Here is a 19,956-nt window from a genome sequence, read left to right on the forward strand (position 1 = left end):
GTGACCACAGTAAATGGTGCATCTTCACCCATCTCTTCTTCATCACTTAGCTCATAAGTTGATGTTCTATCATCGTACTTGCCGTCTTCTAGGCGAGGTTTCTTGGTTTCGGCTTCACCATCAGCAATCATTCCTGAATTCGCTGAAGTTGATTCTGAGTTGGGGAGAACCAAACGTGCTGGCTTTATGAAGCTTTGTGACGCTTGCAAGGCTCCAGGCTTTTCATTACGGCCCGTAGCGTCATTCATATGGCTTGTTACGTTTGGACGAGCATAAGGCTCGTGACGATGTTCTCGGCTTCCGACCACCGTAGCGGCAGGGTAATAATCAGGTCTTCAAAAAAGAAATGTCGTACCTGTAAGGCGCCTGGCTCGTTGAATCTTCACCCGATGTCTTGTTAATCAATCGTCATCAAAGGTAACCGTAACTATCCAAAAAACCAGAAAACTCAGAGCACCACATAAAAACAGCGACCGAACAGATACACTTCTTCTTCTTCTTTATCCAGGCTTCCTTCATTCCAGATGAGTCACCATCGCTACGATTTCGCGACAATGCTTCAGCCACTTGGTTCCAAGCACGGGTACCATGTCGGGTGTGGTAGTCATAACCTTGTAGTCGTATTATCCAACGGGCGAACTTATGCTCCAGGTGTTGTATAACGAACATCCATAAAGTTGCTGAATTTTCTTGTACCACCCTGAACTGGCGATCAAGCAGATAGTCTCTGAATTTGCCGTCAGTACTCCATACAACGGCTGGGCATTCCAGCTTGCTGGAGTGGTAGTGACGTTCAGCATCTGCCAGTTTCCGGCTGGCATAGGCGACAAAGTTCTCAACAGCACCTAGGTCGCGCTGCTCAAGTGCTGCTCCGAAGACAACCTGGCAAGTGTCTTTGGGCACCTCTGTGGTCCAGTTTACATTGAAGTGGCTCAGTGCAGGGAAATCGGTCAGTTGATGTTTGAGCGATTGGAACACACATTCCAACGACTGCAGTTTATTACACGTTGGAGTGGGGAAGTTCGTAATGGTTGATATCCTTTCAGCAAGAGGCTGAGCACCTTTTTCATAGATGGAGTAACGCAGATTCGAGATGACTGCAAGTGAAAATTTTCGATTGTCACGGTTCAGTCAGAATCCGGCGTTGTAGAGCCTCTCAAGAACTTCGTCTGGGTTCCGAAGAAGTTTTTCTGTTGTACCCGCAACTAAGATATCATCTAGGTACACAACACAGGCATGATACTTAAGTGGGCCTAGCAAAGTGTACACAGCGCGCTAGAACTTGCTGCTTGCTGTCCATAAGCCGAATAGCATGCGGTTGAACTCTCAAAGCCTTCATGGTGTACGGAACGTTCTTTTAAATATTTTATTCAGTGACATTGACTTGCCAATACCCAGCCCGCAGGTCTAACGACTGAAAGAATTTAGCATTCCGTACTGTATCAACGGCATCGTCGATGTCGGGTAGTGTGTAGTACTCCGGTATAGTATGCTTGTTTGGCTCTGTATAATCAACACACAACCAAAAAATTCAGCTTTTCTTGCGAATAAGGACAAAAGGGGCGGCCCAAGGACTCCACGACGGTCTAAGCTCGCCGTAAGCTATAGCATATCACGTACTTGTTCGACAATGACAGTCCGTTCGCGTTCAACCTACTGTCGCAGTGGTAAGCGTATAGGTGGTTGGCTGGCTGTCGGAATGGGGTGCTTAAGCAAGTCAGAACCGGGAACTTGCTCATTGTTTTCGGCAAACAGGGCGTTAAGTTGCTCGAGAATGATGGAAAGGATCTGCCTGCCGGAAGGCTCACCTCTCTGTGACTCTGTCGCGCCGGAGATCGTGGACTGGATTCTATTTTTACTAACGTCAATGCTCACAGTTGCACGTCGCTGGAAAGGATGTAATTTGCACCTAAAATGATGTCGGCAGGCATGGCCTCGAAGACGTGGGCCTTGCGTAGACACTTTGTACGAGCGGGTGTGTGTAGGTGCAGGTCAATAGTGCCTGCTTGCAGTACGTTTCCTCCTAGGCCTCGCAAAGATGCATGAGTCCAGGGCTCCAGAGTAGTAGGGGCGTGTCCCCAAAGCAGTGCTGACCGCTCAGCCCCCATGTCTACAAGTGCTGTAAGCTCTCTGATGCCGTTTACGCAATTTGGCCCCAAGGGCAGCTTGCTGCTCTGGTATTGCATTTGCTGTCTTGTAGTAGGCAAACCATCGATAAAGCATTGGCTAGCGTCACCAACGGCGAACAGTTCACATTGCAGCAAGGGAACTTGCGAGGTAGCACGCTGCTGAACCGTGGCCGCCCGACACCGTTTAGCTGCGTCCTGTAGCACTGAAGCCCTGCGGGCGAAAGCGTCGAACGCTATAGCTCTACCACACATATGGACAGGACGACAGAATGCGTCAGGTCGTGGATGCCACCTGCGACATAGTGCTTGACCGCTGCGGAATCCCGGATAAGGACGCAGCTACCATAGAGCCGCAGCTTGTCGTAAATGTATTCGGCTACGTCTTTATCTGAAGCTTGTAGGCGTGACCGGATATGCATAAAGCGAATGTCATAAGCGCTTGGCACGTTCTCGAAAGTAGAAAGCAGCGCCACAGTCCAGCTGAACCAAATTGGAAAGGTACGTCTTTCAACAGATTCCAAGCCTGAGGTGCAGCTCGAAGCGCCCTTCTGCCATGGATCTCTATTCACGCGTATTGAACAGCCACATACCCGATGGTATGCACCCAGTTTACGGTGTCCTCTTGGAAACCAGAAAAATCAAGGAACGTCGTCGCCGCTCGCGATTAAAGCGCCGTTTGTCCAATAACTGACGCAAACGCATTGGTGATTCCGTGGAGTAGTTGTGAGACAGTAGATATGGCTTAGGGAAACTCACTAGCGCCGCAATCCACGAGAGCCACTGAGGAGGCCTGAACGTCGTCCTCAGACGATGTGGTGAACGCTTGCGGCAACGCATGCCGTCCCCTAGTGTAGGTCCGCGTAGAAGTGTGATGTTCAGGACCAGGGGCGGCTTGCGCGAACATTTAATAAGGAAAATAATAACGAATCTAAGAACACGTACTAGTGCCGACTAGGCATTGTCTACGGAAAATTTAAGAACACGTTCTTGAATTCGTTATTATTTTCGTTAATAAATGTTCGTGCAAGCAGCCCCAAGTCTTCCAAAATCTCAGTACAAGTCGACTGCATCATTTTAAAAGAAAGGCACCGAACGCCAGACTAGGTGAGCTGATGATGATGATGATGGTGATGATGATGATGGTAATGATGATGATGATGCCTATGTAATGGCACAGACCCATTGGGAGGGACGTGCCAAGAACCGGTGGTAAGAAGATAAAAAGAAACAGCAAGTTAAAATAACTGAATAGTCGAAGATGGAAAAGAAACCGATACTACATGAAATAAAATAGTGTTTAATAAGGTACTCAGCGTTGTATAGACATGTAGATTAACAATAACATAATATCAAAAGTACCTAAAATGCTATGCGAGTTCTCTAAATGGATAATTTATTGAAGGAGAAAGTATTGAGCATAGAAAGTGGGAAATATTAATAAGACAATCTTCTTGTGCGGCGGACGTGCGGCGGACGTAACTACACGTAGCTTGTCAAGCACTGCCATGGCTTCATAATAATACCGTTGCTCTGAGCGAGAGTAGAACAGTACTGCGTAAAGGCACTCCTAGATTGCGAAGCGTAATTTTAAAACATCGTTTTCGTTGAGTAGACAACCGCCTACACAATATAAAAAGTGATCCATGGATTCCGGCTCACTGTAGAGGTGGCATAAAAGGGAATACGGCCAGATCACATCTGTCCAAGTAAAAATTAAGTGGTGGAATATGGCAACGGGCAGCCTTGCAAATGATATTTCAAATTATCGGTTAGGATACCATTGTCGTTTCCAAGTATAATTGAGATGCCTAAAGCCCGCAGATTTTTTTTTTTTTCATGAGAGACTTTTTCTGCCGTCGATCAAAGAAAGCGGTCTATATCCAGCCGCAGTGATATGTGCAGTAGCCGCAGCACAGATATCACCGGACCATTTAAAGAAGCTCGTGCTAGTTCATGAAGATGAATGTCTCGGTGACCTGGGGGCCATACTAAGTAACCTAACCTTCGAGCGTAGCTAATGCATAAAGCGTGTTCAAGGCTGTCGACTTTGTAAACGCCTTAGCGCGTCGCATACAGAAAAAGAATCCGTGACGATAACAACTATTGTAGCATAAAGGGGTAACTTTCTCAAAGCAAAAAAATATTGCCAGGAGTTTCACCTGAAAAATTGATGTATAATCTGTCAGGCGAAGTGATAGACAATTCGAGGGTGGTGAGTAGATTCCCACGTCCGCCTTCTCTTCACACGAGGAAGGAAGCATCCCTCACAACTGCTTCCTGGTTTGGTTTGGTTTCCGTTCTAAGAAGGCGCAACCGTTCTCCTTCATTTCTTTTTTTTCCTCTTCCGCCTTGTCCCGTGTTACCGAGCTTGTGCTGTGCTTTCCCTTCAAGAATATATATATATATATATATATATATATATATATATATATATATATATATATATATATATATATATATATATATATATATATATATTGTTACTACCAGAGGCCTACCGCACTTCCTTTCCATGTTAAGTCAACGCTTCTCTGTGTGCATTTTCTTCCCGCTTCCTTCTCCGCCGCGTAGGCTAGCCAACCAAGTGCAACATGTCAAGATTTATCAAAGTGATGCCACCAAGTGTATCGCCTTAATAAACACTGACAAGGAAAATTTTTGCAGCAAAATAGGACAGCAGTGACTATAGATATAGGAATCAGCCTTTCATAGTCCTTGCGTTTCCATTAAATCTTAATTTAACTCTGAGGTTTTACGTGAAATAACCACTATGTGATTAGGAAGGAAGCCTTAATGCTGGTCTCCAGCATTATTTTCACCACGCGGGTCTTTAACATGCGTCCAAAACATAATATACCAACTTTATTTTTTTTTCAATCTTTCCCTTTCTGAAAGCAAAATCAGAATAGTAAGAACCTGTAACTGCGGGCTCAACAGCGCAACGTCATAGCCACGGCGGGACAACCTGCTTAACCTCTCTGCCCTTTTTTGAAGGTGTTTCTCTTCTTTCTTTTCTGCTTAATACAGCTGAATATGCCAAAGCAGAGTGTCTGGTAACTGGCGTTGACTATCTGACCATGCAGAATTTGGTCGCTATTTAATAAGACCAAGCACACCTTCTGACAGCAAGTGCTTAATTCATGAATAGCCATTGGGTAAGATATTCTACTTGCGGAACTGTGCACCTTAAGTGAGATGCAAGATTTGGAAGGCGCACCTGATTACATTTGAAATATATGACCACGCTGACTCATCGGAAGAAATTCGATGCGTTGCGTACTGGACATTGTAAGACGTCTTGGTTGACTATGCCTTGCTCCTTTCGGCTATCACTTGCTAAGAAATTTATAAAAAAGTGTCGTTTGAAGAGATCGCAATAGAGTCTTAGCTCGTTTTCAAACTACTTGCCGTTTGTGGTTTACCGGAGCCGTGGACGGTAGCGTCGCTTCACGCTCTCAGGTTAAACTCTGCGTCCTAAGGTATCGCTACAATTGTTGTTGCTGCCGTAAACTACTCAGGTAAACCGGTAAACCGTAAATATTCATTAGGTGAGGTATAAAAAATTACACAAGTGAACCTGTTCCCGTGCCACTAAGTATAACGGGAACAAACCGCAAACAGTAAGAAATTTTAGGACAACCTAAATCTCTGTCATGTCGGCATACGATTCAGTAAATGATGACAAAAAGGTTTCATCGTACGCCGAGGTCTACATTTAGCATGTTTCACGACACACACGTAATGCGGGTGATTCGGCCCTCACCTGTACCTAATTTTCTTCTCGTTCACTTTTTTTCCTGTAACAGATCATTTCTTCATTTCAAATACACATAAATATTAACTTACCGTATACGCTTCACGTGACTCCAATGTGCATCACCTCGTAGGGTTGTTACCTTCACATGTGATCCTTTATGGCTCGAGAAGAGCAAGCACTGCGGATGGACCCAACGCCACTTGTGAACCTAGGCATGATCTTCACTGGAACATTGTCGTGCGCTCGGCGTAGAAGGCGTAGGCACTTAGTTTTCGCCAACGCATGCTCACCTATACATTTTGGATGTGCTTGCCTGCACATCCAACCTTTTCCCTCAAGAACAGCAGAAAGAACCTCAATAGAAAAATCCAAGTGCTGTATTGCTTTCGTCTCGCTTTCGGCGCCTACAATATGGGTGGTATTTATTGGCCTGCCGGAAGTAATGCACAGCTAGTGACAGCTCGCTAGCAGCTGATGGACGGTTGTCCTGTGTTTTGGCCACCCTCACTGAATTTGAAAACGAGGCAGCCGAATCTAGAAAGTGCCGCGTCATCTCCCTGTTTGCCCAGCTGTTTCCCTGCCATTTTCAGCCTGCTTTCTCAGAAGCCGTATTTCGTTGTTTGCAGTGTTAAACTTTGTTTTCAGATGCAAAAGAAAACTGCTAGGCGAAGCGTGACAGCTCTGACCTCTTTTTTAAGTTGTCCGTTTTATACTCCTTCTGAGTTACCATTCCGACCACCGCCGCTGCTCCAGCTGCCTCCGTTGCGCATTTCCACTGCCTAGCAATGCACATGCGTCGCAACAGAGCGATACATTGGCCTCGGAATTCGTACGCTTGTAATGTAGAATTCTAGTTATGTTTCAGTTCCTTTCACTTTAGAAGCTTGTCTTTTAGTGGCTCGAGCACGAAATGACAATCCTATTTCTTGCGCAGCATTTCCAATTCACCTCCTGAGACGACCGGAAAGGAAATTCAAAATAAATCAGAAAAGATATAGTACATTACAAAATTCAGGGGTTATAATGTAGATATAATATAAAAGCGTAAGTTCAGTTACAAGTTTAGTTACTGAAGTGTCTGGAGTAATGAGAAATAGAGATCACTGAGAGGACTGGGGAGGAAATTCAAAATAAATCAGAAAATATAAGAAATAATACACTACAAAATTCATAGATTTCCTTATTGATATATTATCAGAGCCTAAGGTTAGCTACAAGTTGAGTTACTGAAGTGCGTGTTGGATAATTAGACTTGTTTAGAAAATACTGGTGACCGCACATCAAAGCAAAGAATCGTAGACTTTAGGCACCCGCCACGTGAGCACGACTACGGTGCAATTCCTGCAAGCCCGGAACTAGAAAGCGGAAGTAATGACGTCACCAATGACTTCACACAAGAAGTTGGCATGACATTTAACCGACTAATTTATGCAAAATAGTCGCCTCCGAGTTTGGTTCACGCGTTGCGTTCGCAAATAGTTAACCTAAAGAACATCAACGACGAGGTGCGAGTGCACCAAGAAACACCGAAGCCAAAGATTACGGTCGCCTACCATTTCTTTTTTCCTCTATTTCTCTGTATCTCGCCCTTCCGCTCTCCTTCCCTTTTTATCCCCCTTCACCCTTCCCCCGTGCAGGGTAGCCAACCGGAACTGTCTCCGCTTAACCTCCCTGCCTTTCTATGCATCCTTTTCTTTCTCTCTCTCTGCCCCGCTACACCAGTTTCAAGTCTGAAATTCCGTGAACTTTTTTTCACGTTGACAAGAAAATACCCCCATCGTAAACATTGTGCCGACAAGGGCGCAGCGACCTCTTTTCATGATACTTTTCTGTTTTCTTCAAAAAATAACCGTTTTGGAGGTGTGCATGTCAAAGCACGGATAGTTGAAAAATCTCAGCGCTCTTCTACTCTGTGAAGAAGGATGACCAGCGAAGCTGTGTATGTGGGCCCCTTTAATGGCGAACTGCACCTCCGCCGCGGGTTGACCGGGCATTGCACTATCTTCGGGATCGGCCCACGTATGGGGAGTTTTTCCTTACCACAACGGCACGAAAATTTTCTACGCCGATAGAGGTATACAGCTTCGCTGTAAAACCCGGTTGATGTCAGCGATTGCAGCTAAGTAAGCGACAACTTCGATATCTCAACTGAAAGCAATACATGTCTTGTACATATCGCTAGTGCCCCTATGAATGTTGTAAGATTTCTAATTGTTGGAACGTGAGAACGTCGATCTCTATTAGAAAGCAGCTCTTAGGCGCCCGTTACTGCGTTTAGCGTCGGCATGCCTCGGCGTCCCTCGCAACCGAGTGAACAAGCTCATCGAAGGAGAAAAGAGCAAACGTGGAGCGCAGCAGGTGATCAAAGACGGCATCAGCGAAGAGAGCGCGAGGAGGAAAGCGCAGAAGGAGGGTGCAACGGGACCGTGAGGCGGAAAGCGGAGGAGGAAGGTATGGCGAAAGCGTGAGAACAAAAGCGTAGTGCCGCGCAAGACGGGCTTTGCGGAAACGATGGCTACCAGATGGCGCCAGAGTAGCGCGTGTCAGACTCATGCAAACACAGCGCTGCATGAGCGGAGGTCTGTCTGCTGCGCTTCGTCTTCCCACTTCGTCTACCCACGCGCTTCGTCTCGCGATCTCCCGATTAGCGAGGCAGTCACGCCACACTTCGCTCAGTTGGCAATGTGCCGCACGGGACAGATTGCCCGCTCCAGCCAATATAACGCGAACTGAAAACGTACAGAGCTGCGCTCAACTTTCGCATTAGCGAGTATAGTAATCGTCGCTGAATTTCAATTTATTTCGTATGACGAGGGACATCGTGATAGACAAAATGATCACTAGTTCTACTCTTTATACATTTTGACTATTGAGCCCAAGATTGAAACTACTTGAAGTTGTCTCGCGGTGAATATGTGCGTTATTCTCCTAAAAAAAGCGAAGGTGGGGCAAAAAATAAAAAAAATAAGAATAGAGAAAGCCATATTTTCAATATCATCACCCAGAAACCGTCTAGACAGACTGACGCAACTATTACTAGTATATTTCCGTTGCTGTAACGCCACATTCTTGAACATAGCGTAGCGTAACTAGCAAGGCTTCGTACGCACACAAGCCCAAGCGCGAGCGCGCAGTCGTGTCATTGGAAGGTTCTTTATATGTAACACGTTTCGTTTGTACAAGCCGATCACTTTTGGTAGCTCAACAAACTTTTTTCTGTTGAGCTAAGTTTTGTTGCTCAAGTATACACAAACGCACAGACCCACATGCTCGCACAAGTGCGCCGAGCAAATATTCACGTCACAACGTTGCTAGCACTTTAACAGGGCCTTGGAGACCACACACTAAGAAAAAAAAGAGTACCGCTTACTCTTTTCGGAGAGTCTGGACTCGCCACGTATACGACACACTTTGTGGGAGACACCCGAACTCTCTTTCGGCAGAGAGTCCCGAGACTATCTGTGCTCGATAAAAGGTGGTTACGTGACTCCGCACACAATAGTCATGCACACTCTCTTGTAGTAGTCTCCTAACCTTCTCAAAAGGGTTACACGACTACTGCTGAGGGAGTCCCGTTAACTATTCTGCATGAGTCAGACGAGTCAAGATAAAGGGTCACATGACCACTGCTCAAGGATTCGGGCAACTAGTCGTGATGAGTCTGACGACTCCAGCAGTGTGTGTCAAGTTACCCTTAGTGTGTGGTGCAGGACTCTTGCAAATAGAGTAAAATAACTAATCCATGTAAGTCGTTTGACTCTCGGATGGCAGTGTCGAGCCGCTTTTCAAAATGTGTCACCAACTTTTGCTGTAAGTACACACGACTACGGCTAGTTCTCAAGATGACTACTGTGAAAAGACAACGTATAAGAACCCATAGCAAACTTGCCAAAAAGGACGTGGCAAATTAGCAACAATAAGTTAACATTTCATCACCCTTTGTTGTCTTCTGGAAAATTCAAATGTATTAGTCAGCACAGAATCACCATGAAAGCAAGACAGTTCTCATTACTATTAAACTGGAATCAATAGCCAACCAAGCAAAACAGCCTTAAATAAACATCCAATATGTAGCCTGCAGGTGCATATGCATGACACTGCAATGCAACTCAGAACCATAATGAGACCCCAAAATATTAGGTAACTCATGTAGAAGTTCAATTAAGCACTGCACAAGTCTTTAATGTCAAAACATTTATAAGTCAAACCTATTTCACTGTTCTTCGAGACGTGTTTTTATTTAGAACTTACGATTTAACATATTAAGCAAGTAAGCTACACAACAAATAAAAAAGGCCGCACTTATGTACAAAGGAGACCCAGATAATCAAGTGCAATAAACAATATTCCAACTTAGATTACATAATCTATGCGTTACACTATGCTTGCTGAAAACAACTGGTCGGCAATTGATAATCCAATCTAACAGTAAGAACAGCTGTCTTACCTTATGGTACTCTTGTTGGCACTTTTCCCCCACAACTTGTGCGTGTTAGTGGCAGTTGAAAATTGATCTGAAAAATACCACATTAAAAAGTTGTGCATCAATTTTATTCTGTCATACAACGTGCAACAGTGTATAAAAGCTTCACAACAGATATTACAAAAATAAATACAGCAAAATTTATACTAATTGTTTATTTATGTTGACAAACATACTTTTGCAAGACGAAGTATAATAGCTGACACAGACAATTTCACAGATTGCAATACCCACTAATACAAAACCTGCCATATTGCAAACACGCTGACAAAATATGTAGCACAGGTAGCTGTATTTTGTTACGGCAAAGATTGCACATGAATAATGAGGACAAGGGAGGAAGCAGAACACATAAACAAACTATACCCAGCTGCATGCATGCAGCTGTAGCAATACACATGGTGCACCAATGTCCAAAAGAAAGAGGAAGATGTGAGGAAGGTTTCTTTTACTCATCACAAGCTATCCTGTAAGAGCAGATTATGCACTGGCTGTAATCTACCCTCAGCACACACGTAAATAAGTTACATTAGGTGCCACATTTACAAATCACTCATACAATGTTCTTGTGATTGTCCTTATTCAGATTTTTAACTTGGAAAGCATGACTGAGTAACATAAAGCCTCCCTACGGCTTGGCACATATACAGAAAGAAGTGTTTCTATAAACACTGGAAGTCATGGAAGGATGACTGACACATACCTCTTTTAATTCTTTTGTCTTTATGATTATCTACCACAGTAGTCTTTTGTAGAGTGAAACACATCCAGATAATACACTGTGGGCAACAACGTGTGAATACCTGTTCTTGATTTCTACCTTTCTCTGGTGTCCCGCTAAGGTAAGATTGGTGCAAAAAATTGTCTTCTCAATGTATGCGTTCTCACAAAACAAAACAGGAGCAGATGATAAGCCACATTAATGGTGCGTGAAATAAAACATCTGTTCTTAACTTACCACTGCCATTCCAATCTGGTGCGATTTTCTGCTTTGTTGTGCACTCTAGCACAGGTGCTACGCAGTTCACTTGGTGCCCAAAGCAACTCTCACACCATAGCAGGATGTCAATATTGTTTTTCAAATTCTAAGCGAAACTCTGGTTATGGGGGACAATTGCAAACTTAGTTTTGCTTTGTATCTTCATAATGTTGTAGAGCAAGGTAGAAAGCAACAGATATTTATAATTTGGGTTGCCACTGTGCATTGCATGGATATGTTTCAATGAATGATAAAACTACGTGGTAGATAAACATATGAAAAATAAGAGAATTAAGCTCGAAGTCTACCATATCAGTAACTGGGAATATTATGTGTAATTGAAATTTTGTAATTCCCATTGATGTTTCTTAAGAAACACTTTTGACAATATGTGCCAAGGCAACTAAGTCACTCATGCTCACAAAGGAAACAAAATAAAAACAAGCAAGATTGCAAGAAGTTCCAACTTGCAACCTAAAGTGAGACACCTCACATGACTGACTTATGTATTTACTGAGCATAAATTACATCTAGCGCATAATCTGCTTGTACAAGATGACGAAAAATGAGTTACTGCTGCTTTCTCTCTGGGGAATTTGGCTCTTCTGAACACATGCACATTGTGTGGCACAGCTGCGTGGATGTAGCTGGGCACAGCTGTTATTCAGCGTCAGTCTGTTTTTATGGACCTGTACTATTATCGTTGTAATTTATAATTAGCAAATAGCCTAACTATTGGGTTGATCAGCTCCATTTTAAACAAAACATACTGACAGATTTCCCTGTTTATCGCTAACAAAGAGATGGGTACATCATTTCAGATTTCAAGAAACAGCTGTGGAACAGAACAAATGCTGAAGACCGAAAATCTACAACGACCAGTACCTTTTTTATTAAATGCCATGTAATAGCTCTTTCTGCAATGAATACCATTATTATCAAAAATTGTAGCCTGAAAAAATAATTCGCAAATATTTACAAAAGCGACAGGGATTAGAACTGCACGTTAATTTTAAATGTCTTCTTAAACAAGATCACAATATTTGAAGTTTCATTAACTTCAGCAAAACGCTGACATCCCATTATTGAAGCTAGTCAGTGCTGAAGGTATTGTTAGCTTGTAGGAGTCCTCAGACTGGCAGCTCTGAAATATTTGTCACCATACTTGGTGGAACATGCTTTGCTCTTTCATATATTACTTTGCCAAAAAGCCTTCTGTAAGCCTTGTGTGACAATTCTGTGTGGAAGAGAAATCTATTTGATCATTACTTTTTGGGTATATGTATCTCAGAACTGGTGCTAGTCCGAGTTCTTACAAAGTAGACGTTATGGAGTACTGTAATTTTAATGCCTGCCACTGCTATAAATTTCTGGTAGTGAAAATTGTTGCACTTTCATGAAGCAGCTATGTTCAATAATTAGTGGCAGTCACCGCTGAAACACTCAGTACAAAACACAACATAAATACATGGAGTCAAAATATAAATGTCCAACAAGGTCACGTCTCAAGTCTACATTTCACAGAGCTGTCTTTTTTTCTGTTAGTGTGCCAATACCAATCGCACATTCACAAACATTTTAGTATTGCACTTCTGGTAAATGCAGGAAAATTCACAGTCTTTAACAGAAGCCCTTGGGAAGACAGCCCAGAATCACTTCGACAAGAGGACTTGCCTTAAGCTTTGCATCGCTATGTTGTAGGTCACTGTAGCAACGGGAACGTTTTGCTGATTGAATATTACTCGAAATATTTTTATTATTTGTACTAGAGGTTTGAAAAGAGACCCAATTGTAGAGTGCTTCATGAAGATTTCATATATTCCATTAGCTTCTGTTTAGCTGCTTCTTGAGTTATGTCCTACACAACAGCAAAATATAGTCATATTTGCAGGCACTTTCTTGTGTATTAAATTTTCACAAAAAGCAGTGTGCTGCAGTTAACTCAACTCCCTGTAGACTGCAAGGTGCCGATATCTATTCAAACAGCACGTAAAGTTACTAGAAGTATGCAAGATTAGTAGGCAGGCAGGCCTGCATACTAATCTTGCATACCTCTCATGTACTCTGAAAAAAAATTATTAAGAATACTTCAATAATTTTTTCACACAATAGCATGAGAATGAGCTTGTGCACTTATAATTGTCCTACACAAATTAAATTTCGCGTACATACTCTTCAAGATAAGCAGAACACCAATATCTAATTGAAATTGCAATCTGCAAAAATTATTTAAAGTGGCCTAATATTTTTTGCATAGTTCCAGAAATTGTACAAGCTGTTTGGATAGGTATCGCCACTTTGCAGTATACAACTAGCTAAATAAGATACAGCATGAAACTATTTGTGAAACTTTTATAAACAAGTGCCCATAAAAATATATTGCCACTATGTAGGACATAACTAAAGAACACCAGCTACACAAAAACCAATGACAATTCAAATCTACATAAAACTCCCTATGAATGGCCGTACATTCAAATTTCTAGCACAAATAATTTAAAAAGTTGTTTCGAGGAGCATTTCCCCTTAAGTGGGTGTCAGTGTTTCTACCAAAGGGTTACAAAATACCTTGAGGCATACCATAGGGAGTTTTATATATAGCACACACACGCATCTGCCTAAAAAGCCCCATGCCCTGCTTGCATTCCTTAGACATTTTTCTGCGTTCTGTTGTATGTCACCGTTTGCATCCCTTAACACTGACGGCGCAAACCCCAAAAAAACAGCCTATTAACACACTGAATCTTTAGGCTGTAAAGGGGTTGTATGCGAATGGGGGCAGCCAACTCTAGCATGAGAATAAAGAAATATTTATTCTCGCATTAATGAAACCAGTCAAAATATAATCTCGCAAATGTGGAAATGAATGCACGAAGAACCTTGCCGATTGTTACATTAGTGTCCCGAACAAGATCTTTTGATGTTTATAATTCCTAGTTTAATTCACTTTCCTATATTAACTGGGCTCTGACCTAGAATACTAAGTGTAGGAGACTAACCCAGGCCTGGAAGCCAATATTTAAATCTGAAATAGACATTCATTCCCCGACCACATGGCACTGCTACGTCATCAGAAGAAGCATGCATCCATGGACATATAGTCTGTAAAATTATTTTTACATGATCTGTAGCGTTACTCTTGCACTAACAAATTCTGAAAATTAGGAAATGCATCTGCTATTTAAAGCACTGTTGCAAACCCGTGTTTTTGAGAAATGCAATACTCAAAAGGTGTAATACAACCAATGTGTGCATGAAACCTATGCAGCTGCCTTTGACATTCGTCAGTGTGGCAAATAAGCAGAGAAATGCCAAGGGTATCATAGCTTTCATGTTTCAAACCTTGTATGCGAGTACCAGTATCTTTGCAGTGAAAGGAAGTCACATTATTACCAGACTCATGAGGGGAATTTATGTCTCTCTAGTTCAATATATTCTTTCTTGTGCTCCTATATCCTTGAGTTTTTCAAAAATAACGGGTGCTTGAAATAAGTGCTCTATATTGCTCTCAAATTTATCCTGCACCAGAGCCTGTGTTATGTTACATTTCTTGAACACATTGCAGTGCTGTAGATTATCAAAGGAAGAAAAAATGCAGTAAGTTCGCATTTTAGCCTTCTGTACAACAAGAATTAAGAACCTATCAATTACATCCACAAGTACAAAAGAACTACGAGAAACGGGGCTTAAAGGCAGGTATACATTAGAATAGCAGGAGCTGATGGTGAGAATTCTAAGAGAAAGGAACTATTAAAAACTAGATACTAAAGACACATATGAATTATAATAACAGAAATATTTGCAAAGAATTTGAAGAGACAAATAGAATGTCTGTTCAAATCACTCCACCCCAACACTCATCCATGGTTCGATAAGTGATCACAGTCGGTGATGCTGTTTGGATAGATGAAAGTGAGGCACAGCTGTCAAATAGGTAGCACATGTAGAGGGGTCACCAAAGGTTGCACGCTGGTTGCACAGCAGGTTGCCTTGATCTCCGGACTCCCTCGACCCTGATGCGTTGAACCTGGTTATACGTCGTTTGCACGAGGCCTGGCCCGAGTGTGCGGCATGGCTTGGGTAAAATTTCGAGGCAACCTGAAAAACACAGATCCATATATTTAGCCCCAAAATATTCTGTACCATAGGGCAAATCTGAAGTTTACCCTCTGCACATAGCAGATGATGAAAACAGACACAAGTCACCAGACTCAAGGCATATAAATGTGCAAAAGTGGAAATGAATGCAAAGAGCTGCTTATAGGATGGAATCCTTCATTTTGTCTTTTGTGGATCAATAATAGTATATTAACATAAAGTGTACATGACCCTCCCTATTTGTGTAGGTAGGCTATTCCATGCCAGCTGTTCCAACCTGGCACACAACCACTTGGAATTTTATTTTGAACACTGAGGGCCCTTCAATATAGAACAAATCTCAATTTCACGCAATACTTAAAGCAAAAAAAATTTTTACTGGCATAACCATTATGTCAAATTTTGTGTAACGCACCAAAGAATGCATCATAATATGGCATAGCCAAAAATATGGTTCCTTCATTAAGAGGGCCGAATCTTTAACGACAATGAAGAGAGGCCTTACACCAAAAACTTAACTGCTTATTAGCCACGACTCAGTTTATTATGGCTGATTAAAAATGGACAAAATGGCTTATTAACTTTATTTTCATAGAAGTGACCTACAGCAAAAGCTGCAAATTTATGCAATCTATGTGTTTAGGACTTGGCCTGTGTGCAAGAATGGTATCAGAAAGATACATTATGCAGCAGTGCAGAGAGAGGAGGATGAACTTGGAAAAGAAGTCAGTTTTGGCGTACGTTTATCGGCCTACTTACCATTGAGGCAGCCCTAGTAAATTTATGCCAAATACCATGTATGAGAGTACATTGTATTGTTTTTAAATTGGTAAAGCTTTATCAAAGTAGTTTTTGTGTTAAGCAAGAAAAAAATTGTACAAGTGGTCTCTTGTAGTTTCAAAATTTGCATCGCATTTTGCCTAATACACATAGCCTCTTGGCGGCTAAGACAAAATGCATGGACTTGAGCATCCCTGCACGGATAGCAGGGAGTCTAAACTGCTTCGAAGTTACTTCTGTTATTGCTGAGTGACTACAAGCCATTTCACTCAAAAAGACGCCGCTTAATTACAGGTATTTACCTGAATTTTTCTGTCGGCTGTCAGCCTGCTGGCATCATCACTAAGGCTGCCAACTCCCTAGTGGACATAGTCGGGACATGGTGGCGGCAGGATGCAGTAACAGAAGCCGCCAAAGGCTCCCAACTACCTAGTGGACGTAGTCAGGACAGGGTGGTGGCAGGACGCAGGGGTAGGAGCCACCAGAGTGCACCTGCAACAAATTTGCACAAATGTTCTTAGTCCTACCATGTCACGATTTACAATAAAAATTGAGCTGTCTGTGTAACATGGCTACCAATACAAATAAAGATAAACAGTTAGGTCCTACGACACAACTAGAAGCCCGACAAAAAGAAACAGTACTTATGTTTATGAAAATCCAAACAATGAAACAAAAATGTGTAACTGGTTTGTGCATGGAAGCTCGGTTTAAACCTGAGCTCATACCATCAAGTGACCTGCTAGTCAACTGTAAGCCTGCCACCTTAAAATGTCATTGTAAATTCTTTTACATGCATTATGTTAGAAACTTCATTAATACAAGTTCAAGATCTTTTAATATAAGTAAATCACCAAGGTAATTCAATTAACGAATTACAGTGGTCGTTAATGCAACAAAGTGCAAGCTCGGAATGAAGCTGGCCAAACTGGGCAGTGAAAAATAACAATGTGATTCTCTACATCTTGTTTTCCTGGTTTTCGCTCTAGCACTGGAATATACAAGAATTTTGACATTCCTGATATTTCACCCTGCTAATTTTTATGCCATAATGCATAATACTTCAGCAAGAGCAATGATGCTTTCTTTTAACTGTAAATAGTGATAGAACAAGAAAATTTATTGGAGCCAACGTTTTCAGAAGAAAAATCTTCTCTGTCGAAATATTGGCTCCAGCAATTCTTGTTCAACGGCTCTTCATCAGTTCACGTCTCTGTCTTCCTGTGTACCTCTGTACTTTCAATGTTATGCCAATAAAACTGTAATAACGGATCATTAGTAAATGTAGCTGATGAGGAACTTGGGCTTGTTGGTAGATAACAACAGAGTAACTGCGCAACGTAGAGATACGGACAAAGGAGGCTTGTGTGTGTTGTCTCTTCCAGCCATGTCTCCCCTTTGGGCGATTACTCTGTCTAAATGTAAAACTGTTACCCTTTGCACAATAATAGTAAAATGCATAAAGACAGGAAAGTGGACACAAAAATTACAACAAATGGCATCATATGCTAATGAGATATGCAAAAGTGCCTGCTACGATCTGTCTCACCCATAACGTGCTGGATAAGATGGCGTCTTCTTCTGGATGTTGGCATTTCTTGAATACCTAAAGTAAAGTACATTTCAAAATTACAAAAATACACAGAACAACAGCAGTAGCAGAAGAGACAATGCATTGTTTAGTAAAAGAAAGTAAACTTATCTCTGATACACCGCAGACGAAATTTCCTTTATTAAATTAGTAGAAAAATACACCACACCTCATCTCATTCAATGCTGTGAGCGTTTCTTGGTACAAGAAAAAAAGGTATTTCTGCATGAAAACAGTAAAATAATCATAGCCTTCTACTTTTACAAAATACGCTACAGCGACTAAGCCAACTACGGCTGTATATACTTAAAATTGTTATATGCACATTGCAATAGCCAAGACAGGATAAATTTGGGTTCATATGCAGCTCACCGGGAGATACAACTTTGCAATCAACTCATTTCTGCTTGCCAAATATCTGCACTAACATAAGACTACAAATAAAAAGACCCTCTTTTTCATAAAACACCGGACTCAAAATAGAAAATCCAGTAGCAATATTACAATTTCACCACATAACACAGCCAGGTTTTGTAAGCCTAGTAGGATTTACTATATAAATGTTGCAGCATATTCATGCTTTGAAATATTTACAACCGTGAAAATAAAGATTAAGTAAAAATAATACATTATATATAGGCTTAGATTGTGAGCTAATGTGTTTTCTACTTACAGCCATATGCACAAAAAATTTGTTCTCTTTCAGCGCTTTTAAAGCGCTGTGTCTGTTCGCTTGTGCATGCAGCCGCTTTACCGCTCTTAAAATTTCTGTGCTGCCACATCGCCTGACACTGCCGTACAGCGTTGTAGCGCTTTTATTATTCGCGGTAATATACCTAAAGCGCTAGTAAATCTTCAGAATACACAAGCTGCCTTTTCGACTACCTGTCTTCGCCATGCGAAAGTCACACTGGCACTAGTATTGTATCTACACTTCAAGTTACGCAGTACTTGATATTCTACGTATTTTTCGATGCGACAGGCCACTCGTCACTAAAGTCCTTAAGAACGGTGTTTCTCCTGGCAGTACAGCTTTGCAATAATTTCAGATTCTCTCCTGAGGCTTCCGTCGGTCAGTAGTATTTTCGCATACATACGCGCACGCATGCCTAAGAAACGTCTGTGAACTGCCAAGAGAAACGTGGCGCAAAATGTAGCCATACCGGAAGGGCCGAGTACGCGCCGTTTGTAAACTCGGAACAAAAGCTGATATGCTTACCTGAGACGTTAAGAGAAATATGGCACAGGTCACTCCCCGCTGGTAGTCGTTCGTATGCATCTGGTCGTCTCTGTCCGTTGCGATCTCCCATATCACAATAAAAGATGCTGTGCAAACCGCAGCACTTCGGGCGCTTGTGACGGTCCGGCGAGCTGCACTTGCGCGATGTCGGCAAAGACGAAATAGGCGACACGCTGCTACTGGCGGCGGTCCCCCTCGTCGCAATCACACAGCACGGACAGAAGCTCCCACCGTTACTTGCCGCAACGCCTGGTTGCAGTCGCCCCTAAAGCGGCGATTTCAGAACCACTCAACGACAACGGACCCGCGCGTGATGCAGCGCAACTGTAAAATGGCGTCATGCTACTGACGGCTTCGGCTTTGGACCATTTTGTGTCTGCACAACTGGGCAAAACAGTTGCGCTAGTTTCGGTTTTGTTTCCTCGCGTTGAAATAAAAACTGTTTTGCTCACTGATAATTTTACGTTACTTAAGTAATGTTCACGAATGAAACAGCCATGAATTTAACACGCGTCTTGAAATACCCGCTACGTTCACTTGGCAGAAGCAAAATTTGCTCGTCCGAGTATGGTTGTGTTTGAAATATCTATCGCTGGGCTGTCGGAGCGTGCTCGAAGTGTGAAGACGCGGCGTAATTGTCCTTAATTTGCTTAGCTATAATGGTGCGGCTGCCCTTGATTTCTGTCGAGTACAGTTTGCTCTGATGTAAGGTAGAACTACAAAGCCACCCATGTTACTGAATGATCTAGTGCACCTGAAGCTGCCAGAACTCCGGTATTTCCTCCACAAGTTCTTGCGACTGTGTGCCGCGATCACCAAATGGGAGCGTAGTCATTTGGCGGAGATTTAGCAACACATTTTCTAGAGCTATCGTTCACCGCTATATCACGACATGGAGA

General features: G+C 42.4%; 1 long non-coding RNA gene across 1 annotated transcript; it reads right to left on the bottom strand.

Moving 5' to 3' along the window:
- Window positions 1-10,419: 10,419 nt before the first annotated feature.
- On the bottom strand, window positions 10,420-17,023 carry LOC142582789 (uncharacterized). Its single transcript, XR_012828486.1, has 2 exons — window positions 16,529-17,023; window positions 10,420-15,446 (listed from the first exon to the last, which is right to left on the bottom strand). It is a non-coding gene; the product is annotated as an uncharacterized LOC142582789 (long non-coding RNA).
- Window positions 17,024-19,956: the final 2,933 nt, after the last annotated feature.

This window comes from Dermacentor variabilis, chromosome 5 (assembly GCF_050947875.1).
Source record: "Dermacentor variabilis isolate Ectoservices chromosome 5, ASM5094787v1, whole genome shotgun sequence".
NCBI lineage: Eukaryota > Metazoa > Arthropoda > Arachnida > Ixodida > Ixodidae > Dermacentor > Dermacentor variabilis.